The sequence below is a fragment of the Salvelinus fontinalis genome, chromosome 2 (assembly GCF_029448725.1).
Source record: "Salvelinus fontinalis isolate EN_2023a chromosome 2, ASM2944872v1, whole genome shotgun sequence".
NCBI lineage: Eukaryota > Metazoa > Chordata > Actinopteri > Salmoniformes > Salmonidae > Salvelinus > Salvelinus fontinalis.
This window is the reverse complement of record NC_074666.1, coordinates 8,307,539-8,319,185: the sequence shown is the minus strand read 5'-3', so window position 1 is coordinate 8,319,185 and position 11,647 is coordinate 8,307,539.

Below are 11,647 nucleotides of genomic sequence, written 5' to 3'. Positions count from 1 at the left end.
CTGTAAAGTATGAATCAAACGCGGCTACAGTCTGTGCGAATATACCTTTTTCTCCGGATAGATTGGGAAGATTCTCTGCGCTGGTGCTCCAATACAATGTAGCAATGTAGCTCGTCTCATTGGGTGCACGGCTCCTCCGGTTCCACTGACGATTTCAAAGAAGTTGGAAGATTCATTCCATATCTTGTAGTCCATGTACAAGTCTGCTGCTCCGAGATTCAATGGAATTGGCGGGGCTAACTGACCATAAGCAAGAGCAGGTGGCTGTAGTCTACTAACCTGTACCCCCGCACATTGACTCGTTATTGTTATTTTATTGTGTACTTTTTTTGCTTTAGTTTATTGAGTAAATATTTTCAGGGGGCTCCGGACTGACGTCCTTCGTTGGAGGCTTCGTGCCATGGATCCTCACTGGAGGCTTCGTGCCATGGATCCTCACTGGAGGCTTCGTGCCATGGATCCTCACTGGAGGCTTTGTGCCATGGATCATCACTGGAGGCTTTGTGCCATGGATCATCACTGGAGGCTTTGTGCCATGGATCATCACTGGAGGCTTTGTGCCATGGATCATCACTGGAGGCTTTGTGCCATGGATCATCACTGGAGGCTTTGTGCCATGGATCATCACTGGAGGCTTTGTGCCATGGATCATCACTGGAGGCTTTGTGCCATGGATCATCACTGGAGGCTTTGTGCCATGGATCATCACTGGAGGCTTTGTGCCATGGATCATCACTGGAGGCTTTGTGCCATGGATCATCACTGGAGGCTTTGTGCCATGGATCATCACTGGAGGCTTTGTGCCATGGATCATCACTGGAGGCTTTGTGCCATGGATCATCACTGGAGGCTTCGTGCCATGGATCATCACTGGAGGCTTCGTGCCATGGATCATCACTGGAGTGGAGAGACACACAGGAAGCCTGGCTCTGGGAGAAGGCACAGGACTCACCAGGCTGGGGAGACATGCAGGAGGGTTAGAGCTTAGCACATGCACAGAACTCACCAGGCTGGGGAGACATGCAGGAGGCCTTGTCCTTGGCCGAGGCATCGGATGCACTGGACCGTGGAGGCGCACTGGCGGTCTCGAGCGCAGAGCTAGCACCACTCGTCCTGGCTGGATCCCCACAGTAGCCCGGCAAGTGCGGGGAGTTGGAACAGGCCGCACTGGGCTGTGCTGGCGAACTGGGAACACCGTGCGTAGGGCTGGTGCAGTATACCCCGGCCCGTGGAGAAGCACTGGAGACCAGATGCGCTGAGCCGGCATCATCCCTCCTGGCTCGATGCCCACTCTAGCCCGGCCGATTCGAGGAGCTGCGATGTAGCGCACCGGGCTATGCGTGCGCACTGGGGACACCTTGCGCTTCCCCGCATAACACAGTGCCTGCCCAGTCACTCTCTTGCCACGGTAAGCACGGGGAGTTGGCTCAGGTCTCTTACCTGAGTCCACCAATCTCCCCGTGTTCCCCCCCCCAAAAAAAATTCTGGTGCTGCCTCTCGTGCACTTTTCCTCGAGCCAACTCCTCATAGCGTCGCTGCTCCGCCTTAGCTGCCTCCACCTCCTTTTCCAGACGGCGATACTCTCCCGGCTGTGCCCATGGTCCTTTGCCGTCCAAGATTTCCTCCCATGTCCAGGAGTCCATTCCACCACGCTGCTTGGTCCCTTGTTGATGGGTGGTTCTGTAACGATTGTCGTCGGGAGAAGGAGAGGAGGACCAAAGTGCAGCGTGGTACGTATCCATAATACTTTTAAACAAGATGAATACACGAACAAAAACAACAAAAATGTCAAACGAACAGTTCTGACAGGTGCAACAAACACTAACCAGAAAATAACCACCCACAAACAAAAGTGGGAAAACATTCTACCTAAGTATGGCTCTTAATCAGAGACAACGATAGACAGCTGCCTCTGATTGAGAACCATACCAGGCCAAACACATAGAAATAGAAAACCTAGACCTACAACATAGAATACCAGACATAGAATGCCCACCCACCCAGAATGCCCTGACCAACCAATAGAGGCATAAAAAGGATCTCTATGGTCAGGGCGTGACACAACTAGTACTTTTCTAGGTTTCACAGTTCAAAGCCATTTTCATTCTCTTGTTCTAGTCCCGTCTTCATCACTATAACAAGTAAGTAATCTCGCGATAGCCCAATCACTATACTACAGTATCTTTCAAATAAATTATATTAAAAAAACAAAAGGTTAAATTACTACACACCTTTATAGGGTTAGGGTTCCCACTTGCAGTGTTAGGATTGCCATATTTCCATGTTACAGTGCTTGTTTACGGAAAACAGACGGAAGACAAAGGCATACCTGTGCTAATTAGCTATATGTGTCTCAACACCTGTGTAAACGGAAGACGGATACCATAAACGTGATGTCAATGAAAAATACTGTCGGCTGCAACTGTGTCAAAACAGGTTAGAACACCGTACAGTAAGTATGGATTTGGTATTTGTGAAATTATTTGGATGTGATATCAAAGTAGAGGGCTTTATGTTTCTAGAACCATAGCCCAATTGAGAATCTATTCACATTTAGATGGAGTATTTGGCTGTTTTGGCTTCAAGGCCAATACGGCTCTAAACAAAACATGTAAGGTCCTTGGACTATAAGGAGTCGCATTAGGCTCCTCTAGCCCATTATTGAGCTAGGCCTACAAAAGCAACTCAAGATAAGATACATTTGACCCAAACATGTTGTAACAGGAATTTCCAGGTGAACAAGGAGAGCAGTCGTTGATAACATCAATCAAAATAATTTCGGTTTAATTACAAGTTGCAACAGGGAGGCACCTTCAGCACCGAAACAGAGAAAATATCTAACGGGACTCTTGGAGACAGGCCCTTTATATTCTAATCAGACATTAGCAAATGTTTTCTACATATCAGCCCAAGAGGCTGTACGAAATTACTTTGCCAGCTGCTACCGACTGGCTTCCGGGTTAAGTGGGCATTGTGTCAAGAAGCAGTGAGGCTTGGTTGGGTTTCGTTTCGAGTCCGTACGGGAGTTGCAGCGATGAGACAAGACTGTAACTATCAATTGGATACCACAAAATTGGGGAGAAAAAGGGGTAAAAAAAATACAAATAAATAAATAAAATAAATGTTCTTAATGTCATCAATACAATAATTATCAGTGTCCTCGGTCCTTGTACCTTCAATAGCTCTGGCATCAATCACTATCAAACTATATGAGAACAATCCATACCATTCAGTATCAGGGTCTTTCCAAGAAATGGGTGCCTTTTGGACATGCAAACTTTTAAGAAACTTTAAAATATCGTTCAACATTGAATTGCATGGAGGATATGTTTAGGTTACGGAAAACACTTGTTCCATCTCAGGCGTTAAAATCCTATCAACTAAGAACATTTTATCTTCACTTGTACCACACTGTCTGGTGTCTTCCAACCCTGTTACGGAGTCTTATGTAACTGACAAACTGTTATTTAAAAGCATATTTGAGAGAATCCAACATTTCCTCATTGATCAAGTATCCTTGGTACAAATAAACTTGCATATAATATCAAACTGCTAAAGTTAGTTTCGGCCTCTAACAGGGTTGAGATAGGCCATTAGTCCTCATGTGGTGAAGAGCATGGGACCACATAGTGTTCATGAAACCACATGGTGTTCCACGCAGAATTAAAGTTTAATATCATTCTAGTTTTTCTAACATTAACTGAGCGAAAAGGGTTGACGTGATGAGCTCGACCACTTGAGTCAAAGATGACTGAGGTGGTCGCCAACGAGTCGGCAGCTCTGGATGTTCTGCTTACTCCGGCCCTAATCCCCGGGACTCGAAAGAGGAAACGGTGGCGAAAAGAGGCAGGCGAGGTGGCCTCCTAACTAGATTACGTTGGCGAACAAATAGACCGCTATTGCCTTCTGTTCTGTTGGCGAATGTGCAGTCACTGGAGAACAAACTGGATGAAATCCGTTCGAGACTATCCTATCAACGGGACCTGAAGAATTCTATATTTTTCCTGAGTGTTTATTATTTTTACTTCACTGAACAAGGACATGCATAATATACTGTATATCTTGCGTCTTTCTCCATGCATCATCTAGACCTCACAGCAGCCTCGGGTAAGACTAAGGGGGAAGGTGTGTTTCTTTTTTAACAGCAGCTGTTGCACGATCTCTAATGTTTAGGAAGTCTCAAGTTTTTGCTCGCCTGAGTTAGAATACCTCACGATAAGCTGCAGGCCATACCATTTACCAAGAGTTTTCATCTATATTTTTTGTGGCTGTCTATTTTGTAGCTGTCCACAAAACGATGCTGGCACTAAGAACACACTCAACGAGCTGAAGAGGGCCATAAGCAAAAAAGAAAATGTACATCCAGAGGCGGCGCTCCTAGTGGCCGGTGATTTTAATGCAGGGAAACTAAAATCTGTTTTACCTCATTTTTACTAGCATGTCACCTGTGCAACTAGAAGCGGCAAAACTTTTGATCACCTTTATTCCACACACAGAAATGCATACAAGGCTCTCCTTCGCCCTCCCTTTGACAGCTCTGACTATAAATCTATTTTTCAATTCCTCATCAATCCAAGGGGATTTAACAGTTTTTACAGTCATTTTCTTAATGGATGCATGCTTATTAGTAACTGGAATAAGCAATTTCATAAATGTGTCAAGTGCAGCGTCTGCTTGCTCCTCATTACACACCAGACCAGCAAACATTCTTTACATCATCGACATATGAATCACTACAAAACGTATTGTATGACCACTTATACACTATATTAGGCCCAGCCTTTGGAACGTTGGTTTTCCTAGATATGGCTATTATATTGTGATCAGTACATCCTATGGATTTGGATACTGCTTTAAAGCAAATTTCTGCAGCATTAGTACAGATGTGATCAATACATCTTGATGATTTAATTCCCGTGCTGTTTGTAACTACCCTGGTAGGTTGACTGACAACCTGAACCAAGTTGCAGGCACTGGTTACAGTAAGTTTTTTTTCTTGAGTGGGCAGCCTGATGAAAGCCAGTCAATATTTAAATCACCCAGAAAATATACTTCTCTGTTGATATCACATACATTATCAAGCATTTCACACACATTATCCAGATACTGATTGTTAGCACTTGGTGGTCTATAACAGCTTCCCACCAGAATGGGCTGTAGGTGAGGCAGGTGAACCTGTAGCCATATTACTTCAATAGTATATAACATTAGATCGTCTCTAAGCTTTATAGGAATGGGGTTCTGAATATAGACCGCAACACCGCCCCTGTTGGCATTTCTGTCTTTTCGGTAGATGTTATAACCATGTATTGCTACCACTGTATCATCAAAGGTATTATCTAAGTGAGTTTCAGAGATAGTCAGAATATGAATGTATGTTATAAGTTATTGACTTCATGGACCTTATTTCTCAGGCTGCATATGTTAATATTGACGATTTTTAGCACTTTTCTGGTTTGCTTGATTGTTTTTAATGCTTTACTGTTTTACTGTTTTTAATGCTTTATCAGAAGTAGACTTACTCATGTTATTTATATTGGAGCTGATAGTGCAGGGTGAGCTGCATAAAGTGGTTTTCCTACTAGGGCACACTACTTCAGTGCCAACAGTGTAACTCTGGTTCATAGGCACATGATTACGGCTTACAATAGCTGTAGGATAAACAGAAATATTCGGTGCAATTAGGGGCACATAAATTAAGTTACTTACATTGTGTTTGCCAATGCCCCTAGGATCATATACATTTGATGCAACATTATGATGACTCATTGTCACAATGGTAGGGATTAACTGAGCTGGTCTTGTATCATTTACCAGTCATTGTTTCAACACAGCTTTGAGATGTCCAGGAGCCAGGATGATTTGGATGGACTCCGTCATTCCTGTAGAGTACCTTCTGTTTCCAGAAGGTGTCAAAGTTTTCAATAAAAGGTACTCCAGCAGAGCTACAGTAGTGTTTTAGCCAGATGTGTAATGCCAGCAGTCTGCTGAATATTTCACACCCGCGGCCCAACGATGGTACTGGACCTAAAATGATTAGTCATTTTTGGAGTCTTTTAATGCTAAAATAAAATAAAATAATCCATTTGGTGTGTAGTAAGAATATGATTTTCAACTACAAACAGTTCTGATGCTGGTAGCACTGTCACGACTTCTGCTGAAGTCGTTGCCTCTCCTTGTTCGGGCAGTGCTCGGCGGTTGACGTCACCGGTCTTCTAGCCATCATTGATCAATTTTTCATTTTCCATTGGTTTTGTCTTGTCTTCCCACACTCCTGGTTTCAATCCCATTCATTACCTGTTGTGTATTTATCCCTCATGTCTTTGTCAGAGATTGTTTTATGTCAGTGTTTCTGGTTGTATAGGTGCGCGACGGGTCCTCGTACCCATGTTTATTTTATGTATGTACATATTAGTGTTTGGAGCATGTTAAGTGGACATTTATTAAAAGACTCCATTTACACTCCGATTGACTCTCCTGTGCCTGACTTCCCTGCCACCTATACACACGACTCTGACACACTGTTGTTGTAGAATATGTCCTGTTAGTAGTAGTAATAACATGTATATTTTCTGCTCTACTAGCCCAAAACAAAAACTTTTGATATAGTAATCTAAAAGAATACCTTATCCATTTTCATTATATACAGCCCCCCTTCCGCTCTCTTTCTTTCTCTCTCGCTTTGTCTTTCTCTTTCTCTCTCTTTCTCTCTTTCAATTCAAGGCACTTTATCGGCATTGGAAACATAAGTTAACATTGCCAAAGCAAGTGAAGTAGATAATAAATGAGTAATAAAAATTAACATTAAACGTTACACTCACAAAAGTTCCAAAAATAATAGACATTTCAAATGTCATATGTGCAAATAGTTAAAGTACAAAAAAGAAAATGAAAAACATAAATATGGGTTGTATTTACAATCACTACAGCAGCCTTTCTCAATAGCAAGGCTATGCTCACAAAGTTTTCCTTAAGTTTGGGTCAGTCACAGTGGTCAGGTATTCTGCCACTGTGTACTCTCTGTTTAGGGCCAAATAGTATTCTAGTTTGATCTGTTTTTTTGTTAATTCTTTCCAATGTGTCAAGTAATTATCTTTTTGTTTTCACATGATTTGGTTGGGTCTAATTATGTTGCTGTCCTGGGGCTCTGTTTGTGTTTGTGAACAGAGCCCCAGGACCAGCTTGCTTAGGGGACTCTTCTACAGGTTCATCTCTCTGTAGGTAATGGCTTTGTTATGGAAGGTTTGGAAATCGCTTCATTTTAGGTGGTTGTAGAAGTTAATGGCTCTTTTCTGGATTTTTGATAATTATCGGCCTAATTCTGCTCTGCATGCATTATTTGGTGTTTTGCGTTGTGCACAGAGGATTCTGCATGCAGAGTCTCAATTTGGTGTTTGTCCCATTTTGTACATTTTTGGTTGGTGAGCGGACCCCAGACCTCACAACCATAAAGGGCAATGGGTTCTATAACTGATTCAAGTATTTTTAGGCAGATCACTTCTCTCTTTCGCTCTCGCTCTCTCTCTCTTTCTCTGTCTCTTTGTCTCTCTCTTGCTCTTTGGATGTTCTTTCTCGCTCTCTTTCTCTCTTACTCTCTCTTTCTCTTTTTTTTCTCTTTCTCTCTTTTTTTTCTCTGTCTCTCTCTCTCTCTCTTTCTCTCTTTCTCTCTTTCTCTCTTTCTCTCTTTCTTTCTGATCTGAAATCTCCAATTTGCTTGGGGAGAATAAACAAGTAGTAACATTTATCACACATGGCCCTTAATTCCCAGAGTGAAAAGCTGCCCTTTTGCCCTCTCTGCTCACAGTTAAATGGAATTGCTTCAGCAATCCTGTGAGAAAAGAGTGGAGAAGCTTCGTTCCAGTGTAAAAATACTATCTCAATTCCCAGTGTTCAGATTTAGAAAACATTTCTGGGAACTAAAACTGTGTTTTAGGATACTGATGGTGATGAGGATGATCATGATGAGGATGAGAATCAATGTTTTTTTGTGAGAAAGTGTAGGCCTACAACATTTTGATTTCCTTCTCTGTTTATTTAAAGAAACCACTTCTACGATCCTATCATTGTACCTTGTAGGCTGTTTCACCCACACCTCAGTCAGAGCAGATCAGAGCTGTGAAGTAAAGGGTGAGGCCCTCCGGCTGAGGATCTCCGGATGCATTCAGAGAAATAATCCCCAAAAGGTACGGAACTATGTCCAGTGTAAACAAACTGCCTCTTGTAGACAATCCCAGCCAAGTGCACGTAGCCCGTCTCTCCGACCATTTAGGTAACATATTTGCACATCATCCAAGATGACAAAATACACAAGCAACGCTCTCTGGAGAGAGTCTGTTATATACAAGAGTCTCTGGCTCCTGGCTGTGTCTTGATAAATGCAAAAAGCCAAAGACAACTGTTGTAAACTGAAATTGTTGACAGTTTACTATATTTAGAGCAGGTATTAATATTAAATCTCAAATGTTAACATTTTGCATTATTTCCATCATTATATTTTCTCAGAGTAACATGAATGAATGGTGACATTGGATAGTTTGTGAAACAAAATACCCCCTAAGTAAACTAATAACTTCCGTTCAAATATTTACAAGAAAATATCAAAATAAACTTGAGATCTATTTCCCAAAACAAACCATCTCTGAAAATGTATATGATTTTTAAAATCTATTTTTGAATTCGATAATAACAAGCTCCAAATGCTCTCCAAAAACATTTTTGTGTGTAGGACTCAATAAAAGCAAAGAACTAGGAGCCTTTTTTTGTGCGTGAAATCGACCCAAAAAAATGGGTATTTTTCACTTTGCACATTTTTGCTCGCTGAACCTAAGCTCCAGAGTTCCAGAGCCTGAGAAGGGCCTTAAATCACTCCCTGGGGTTTTAAGAGGGCCACACTGCAGCCCATATTGGAGCCATTTCCTGTCTCTGGAGTGGGTGAGAGGGGCACCTGGACCCCCAAACCCCCACCCCAGCCGAGCTCAGGGCAAGCAGTGCACCACTCTTTAAGTCAACATCCTCACACTGAGAAAGGGGAGTCATTTTCCAGAACAGAGGAACAGAACACCAATGACAGAAAGGAAAGATCTGAATAGTTCACATCAGTGAGGTCACAGGATGTGTCTTGTCTTACAGATAATGAATGGGTGTGAGAAGAGTACAATCTGTAAAAGGTCATTATATTTCTACATTGAAAAAATCCCAGTGAGATCTGAGAATAAGCAGAATCACAGTTTATGGACTGTAGTCTGTGGAACTTCACAAAGACTCAACAGGACTGGAATGTCTTTCCAATTGTCTTGCTGCCTGTTACGGTAATAGAGATGTAGGCTATTCTCTAATAAAGGTGCATGGAAACATCTGTGAGATGAGAGAAGAAATGCCAAATCTGACCATATCCAGGAGTTGGTTTCTCTAGTTTACATGATTCAGTTACTTGGCTATGTCTGCAGCACAGGAGGTTGGTGGCACCTTACTTGGGGGAGGACGGATTCGTGGTAATGGCTGGAGCAGAATAAGTGGAATGGTATTAAATACATCAAACATGTTTTTCATGTGTTTGATGTCAGTCCATTCGCTCCATTCCAGCCATTATTATGAGCCGTCCTCCCATCAGCAGCCTCCTGTGGTCTGCAGGAAGTTGGTCTGGTATTTGTATTTGTAATTATTAGGGATCCCCATTAGTTCCTGCCAAGACAGCAGCTACTCTTCCTGGGGTCCAAACACATTAAGGCGCTTACATTACACATAAAACAAAAGATAAAACTGTGAATCATATAACATTACACCACTACATATCTACAATAAAATATGTATAATACCACCATATAATATTACAGTGTACGTTTGTGTAGAGTGCATGTGCTAGCGTGTGTGTGCGTCTCTTCACAGTGCCCGCTGTTCCATAAGATTAATTTATATCTGTTTTTTAAAATCTGATTCTACTGCTTGCATCAGTTACCTGATGTGGAATAGAGTTCCATGTAGCCATGGCCCTATGTAGTACTGTGCGATTGGTAAGAGAACTCTTGTGGCATGTCTTGTGGGGTATGCATGGGTGTCCGAGCTGTGTGCTAGTGGTTTTAACAGACACCTCGGTGCATTCAGCTTGTCAACACTTCTTACAAAAACAAGTAATGATGAAGTCAATCTCTCCTCTACTTTGAGCCATGAGAGATTGACATGCATATTATTAATGTTAGCTCTCCGTGTACATTTAAGGGCCAGCCGTGCTGCCCTGTTCTGAGACAATTGTAATTTTACTAAGCCCCTCTTTGTGTCACCTGACCATAAGACTGAACAGTAGTCCAGGTGCGACAAAACTAGGGTGTGAACTTGACACGTACAGTAAAACAGAAGGCTATTGTTTTTTTGCTGCATGGTCCTATTACGGTAAGAGTCAAGGATACATTATCATTACTATGCTGAGTCCATATTCCAGATGGCTTAAATAAGGACCTAACCTCACTGTCAACGCCGTGTGTATAGGTGGCAGGGAAGTCAGGCGCAGGAGAGTTAAACGAAGTGTAAATGGAGACTTTTAATAAATGTCCACATGACATGCTCCAAACACGAGAATATACATACATCAAATAAACATGGGTACGAGGACCCGTCGCGCACCTATACACCAAGAATAAACACTTGACATAAAACAATCTGACAAACACATGAGGGGAAACAGAGGGTTAAATACACAGCAGGTAATGAATGGGATTGACAGCAGGTGTGTGGGAAGACAAGACAAAACCAATGGAAAATGGATCGATGATGGCTAGAAGGCCGGTGAAGTCAACCGCCGAACACCGCCCGGACAAGGAGAGGCACCGACTTCGGCAGAAGTCGTGACATTACCCCCCCCCCTGACGCGCGGCTCCAGCAGCGTGTCGACACCGGCCTCGGGGACGACCCGGAGGGCGAGGTGCAGGGCGATCCGGATGGAAGCGGTGGAATTCTTTTAACATGGAAGGATCTAAAACGTCCTCCACCGGAACCCAGCATCTCTCCTCCGGCCCGTACCCCTCCCAATCCACGAGGTACTGAAGGCCCCTCGCCCGACGTCTCGAATCCAAAATGGATCGAACAGAGTACGCCGGGACCCCCTCGATGTCTAGAGGAGGCGGAGGAACTTCACGCACTTCAGCCTCCTGGAGCGGGCCAGCCACCACCGGCCTGAGGAGAGACACATGGAACGAGGGGTTAATACGGTAATTAGTGGGCAGTTGTAACCTATAACATACCTCGTTCACTCTCCTCAGGACTTTAAACGGCCCCACAAACCGCGGACACAGCTTCCGGCAGAGCAGGCGGAGGGGCAGGTTTCGGGTCGAGAGCCAGACCCTGTCCCCTGGTACGAACACCGGGGCCTCACTGCGGCGACGGTCTGCGCCAATTTTCTGGCGCCTTATGGCACGCTGAAGGTGGACGTGGGCTGCCTCCCAGGTTTCCTCAGCGTGCCGAAACCAATTGTCCACCGCAGGAGCTTCGGTCTGACTCTGATGCCAAGGAGCCAGAACCGGCTGATACCCTAATACACATTGAAAAGGGGTAAGGTTAGTGGAGGAGTGACGTAGCGAGTTCTGGGCCATCTCTGCCCAGGGCACGAACGTCGCCCACTCCCCCGGCCGGTCCTGGCAATAGGACCGCAGAAACC